Source organism: Palaemon carinicauda, chromosome 39 (genome assembly GCF_036898095.1).
Source record: "Palaemon carinicauda isolate YSFRI2023 chromosome 39, ASM3689809v2, whole genome shotgun sequence".
Taxonomy (NCBI): Eukaryota; Metazoa; Arthropoda; class Malacostraca; order Decapoda; family Palaemonidae; genus Palaemon; species Palaemon carinicauda.
Window position 1 is genome coordinate 21770482 of NC_090763.1, and position 5000 is coordinate 21775481.

Here is a 5000-nt window from a genome sequence, read left to right on the forward strand (position 1 = left end):
ATGGTCGAAATTTTACATAAATAAATACAGTAACTACAAATGGTATTTGTTTTAGCAACATGGAGTGATAGCACACACTTTACTCTTTAGATCACCCAGTAAGATTAGAGAAATTATCTTTTTTGGGGGGATAAAGGATGTATTTATGTGTGTACAGTATAGGAATGTATGGGACAGCGCGCATGCGCGTGCGTGATCACATATAGTGCAACGTAATCATAAGGAGTTTCACTCGAATTTACGTTTATATTGTGTAATCCTTTTGTGAACACTGCTAGTTTGAATTTAATGATAATAACTATATTTGTATGGAATGCTTTTAAATATGAAAACTATATCTGTATGGAATGATATTAATGATAATACCTATATCCGTATGGAATCATTTTAAATATGAAAACTCTATCTGTATGGAATGTTTTTAATGTTTTTAAAAATTAAAAAATAGATCATGAACCGAAATAATTCAACCGTTAGTTGATTTTATGTACGATAACAAACCAGGAAAACAGAATCAGAGAAAATATTCCGAAAAAGACTCATGACTTTTTTATAATGATTAATAATGGACATCCAACGTTCTTTCGCATTTACATGTTTCTAGTTTTAATTATCAATTTTTATTCATGGTGACCCTTCCGAGTACTGCACTGACTTGACTTACTCTCTAGGATCTCATAAATGGTGACCCAACCAAGTACTGAACAGACCCAATGTTTGCATATCAAATGGATTTAGTTTGTGATGTCTCTTACTTATTACCTCATTTACATCTGATCCTCTTGTAATTTGTTCTGTATCTTTCCATGTAATTGTTTTAAAATGTCAGTGATTTAATATTAACTGTCTCCCCTATATAATAAAGAGAAAGTGTCTATATATATATAATATATATGATATAATATATATATATATATATATATACACACACACATACACAAACACACACACACACACACACACACATATATATATATATATATATACACACACACACACACACTTATATATATATATATATATATATATCCGGCCATACGCTCATCTCTCCACGTCCCTCGGGTTGGGGGGGAGAGAGTAGTCATACCCTAGTGAGGGGGGGTGCGTGTGTATACGTAAATCTAATGATCTAGTAGTCATTTTTGGCGGGTTGCGTACACTAGTATTTAGGTAGTTATCATCGTAGTTTTTCAACATCTCTTATTTTAAAGCTGCAATCATGAAAAAAACAATAATTTTTTAAATACGAAAACTATATCCATAAATAATGTTCATTTAATTTAGGAAACTATATCCATATGGAACGTCTTTAATGATTAAACCTATATCCACATGGAATGTCTTTAATGATTAAAACTATATCCATAAGACATATTTCTAAAAATTAAAACCAAATCCATATGGAATGTTTTTAATGATTAAAACTACATCCATGTGGAATATTTTTAAATATAAAAACTACATCCATATGGAATGTTTTTAATGATGAAAACTATATCCGTATGGAATCCAATTAATGATGAAAACTATATCCATATGGGATGTTTTTAACTATATAAACTATGTACGTATGGAATGTTTTTAAAGATGAAAATTATATCTGTATGGAATGTTTTTAAAGATGAAAACTATATCCTTGTGGTATGTTTTTAAATATGAAAACTATATCCGTAGGAAAGTTTTTAAAAATGAAACCTTTATACTATGTTTTTAATGATGAAAACTATATCGTATGGAATGTTCTTAAAAGATGAAAACTATATCCATATGGAATGTTTTTAAAGATGAAATCTAAATCCGTATGGAATGTTTTTAAAGAGGGAAACTATATCCATAGGGAATCTTTTCTAAAGATAAAAACTGTATCCGTATGGAATGTTTTTATAGATGAAAATTATATGCGTATGAAATGTTTTTAAAGATGAAAACTATATCCTTATGGAATGTTTTTAAGGATAAAAACTATATCCATATGGAATGTTTTTAAAGATGAAAACTCTATCATATGGAATGTTTTTAAAGATGAAAACTATATCGGTATGGAATGTTTTTGAAGATGAAAACTATCCGTATGGAATGTTTTTAAAGATGAAAACTCTATCCGTATTGGATTGTTTTTAAAGATAAAAACTATATCCATATGGAATGTTTTTAAAGATGAAAACTCTTTCGTATGGAATGTTTTTGAAGATGAAAACTATATCCATATGGAATGTTTTTAAAGATAAAAACTATATCCATATGGAATGTTTTTAAAGATGAAAACTCTATCGTATGGAATGTTTTTGAAGATGAAAATTATATCTGTATGGAATGTTTTTAAAGATGAAAACTCTATCGTATGGAATGTTTTTAAAGATGAAAACTCTATCGTATGGAATGTTTTTAAAGATGAAAACTCTATCGTATGGAATGTTTTTAAAGATAAAAAACTATATCCGTAAGTAATATTTAAAATATAATGAAAACTCTATCAGTATGCAATGTTTGTAAAGATGAAAACTATATGCGTATGGAACGTTTTTAAAGATGAAATCTATTTCTGTATGGAATGTTTTTAAAAATGAAAACTATATTTTTATGGAATGTTTTTAAAGATGAAGTTTATCCATATACAATGTTTTTAAAAATGAAAATTATATCCATATGGAATGTTTTTAATTGATAAAAACTATATCCAAATGGAATGTTCTAATGATGAAAACTATATCCGTATGGAATGTTTTTAATCATAAAAACTATATCCGTGTGGAATGTTTTTAAAGATGAAAACTATATCCGTAGAAATGTTTTTAATGATGAAAACTATTTGTATGGAATGTTTTTAATGTTGAAAGCTATATCTCTTTGGAATGTCTTTGATGATGAAAACCATATCCATATGGAATGTTTTTTAATGATGAAAACTATACCATAAGAAATATATGAAATGTTTTTTTTTTACTGAGGAAAATTACATCATCTGGAATGTTTTTAATGATGAAAACTACACTTTATGCAATTTCTTTTATAATAATAATAATAATAATAATAATAATAATAATAATAATAATAATAATAATAATAATACACCATATTTATCAAAGCTACAATCCTCATAAGTCTTGTCCATATGGAACAGTTTTTATCTTGTCAAACCTTTATCGCTGCAAAGGACATTTTATCTCGAACCCTTCTATCGAGCATGATAAAAACCTAAGTGAAATCTTGCAAATATGACGTTGTATTGACCCTTTCCCGACTCTCTACCCCCACCCCTATAACACACATACATACACACACACACACACACACACACACACTTCTCTTTCCTGGGTATACAATTTTTGTAACCTGGGTGGCTATAATTATATTGACTGAATTTGTATAATTCATACTTTAAACGTTACGGATAATTTGTATTGGAATGCAATATTTTGGGATGTTTACATGTTACCACATAACTGCACTACATTTTTGTATCATTTTGTAATTACAAATGTGGTACAGTTGGCTTCATTTATTCCGGTACACTTCACAGGAAGCTGTGGAGACGTAAGTGTACCGGAATTAGTGAAGCCAACTGCACAATCATCATAGCATTTGTTTCCATTAGTGCAACACAGAACTACAGTAGTCGGAGGAAGATGTGTTTTATCTAATTTTGTGTAGGTTTGAATATTCATCAACTATGAAAATTCGCCAACTTTGAAAATTCAGCAACTTTGAAAATTCACCAACTTTGAAATTAATTCTTCAAATTTGAAAATTCCCCAACTTTGCAACTTTACCAACTTTGAAAATAATTCATCAACTTTGTAAATTCACCAACATTGAAAATTCACCAACTTTGAAAATTCACCACTTTGAAAATTTCCCAAATTTGAAAATTCATCAAATTCGAAAATTCACCAACATTGAAGATTCACCAATTTTGATATCAATTCATCAAATTTAAAAATTCCCCAACTTTGTAACTTTTCCAACTTTGAAAATTCATCAACTTTGAAAATTCACCAACTTTGAAAATTCACCAACTTTGAAATGAATTCATGAAATTTGAAAATTTACCAACTTTGAAAATTCACACACTTTGAAAATAATTCATTAACTTTGTAAATTCATCAGCTTTGATAGTTCACCAACTTTGAAAATAATTCACCAAACTTGAAAATTAAATTCAGTCGAGTGCTGATATGAGGCGACCTTGTTGCTAAGTCCTGCCTCTTCTTCTTTCAATTGCTACAAAAGCTTCCGCTGCAATTTTAGTGAAATCCAAGTTCCGTGAAAAAAGTAGAATTTCAGGAAACGTTTGAATAGGAAGGCTGGAAGGAGGAAAATATTTGCTTCCATTTGCCGGAAGTCGTCTATAGAGGGATAGTGCACATTCTGGTCCAAGAAGGGGACTGGAAAGAATAGGGATACAAAATGGTATTTGGCAAATGGATAATTCTCTCTCTCTCTCTCTCTCTCTCTCTCTCTCTCTCTCTCTCTCTCTTAACCCAGGCACATAACACATTCATAGACACACGTAACACATACATATCACACATCAAAATGATGACTAAATATTTAAATAGATACGCGCACGAACACACATGCAGATTCAACCCCTCCCACTTTCCTCTTGGGGTAAACCCCTATCACCAGGGTATGACTACTCCCTCCCTTATACATGGCATGGGAAGAGACCGAGTAGTTATACGTCTAGCAATGCCACTGAGCATTACAGGAAACACACGCATATATATATATATATATATAGCCAGGCAATTCTCTTTATTATATAAGGGAGACACATACTGTATAAAAACAAACACACACACACACACACATATATATATATATATATATATACACGCATACGCTAATATACGTGCACACACGCGCACACACACACACACACATATATATATATATATATACTGTGTATATATATATATATATATGTGTGTGTGTGTGTGTGTGTGCAAGAGAGGGAGAGTGTACCTCCGTGTTTGCACGTATTTTCATATACAAAG

General features: G+C 30.1%; 1 protein-coding gene across 1 annotated transcript in view; it reads left to right on the plus strand.

The window, feature by feature from the left end:
* The window catches only part of 7B2 (Secretogranin_V domain-containing protein 7B2), a 55887-nt gene that overhangs the window by 652 nt on the left and 50235 nt on the right, over positions 1-5000 (plus strand). The gene's annotated exons all lie outside the window — the stretch shown is intronic.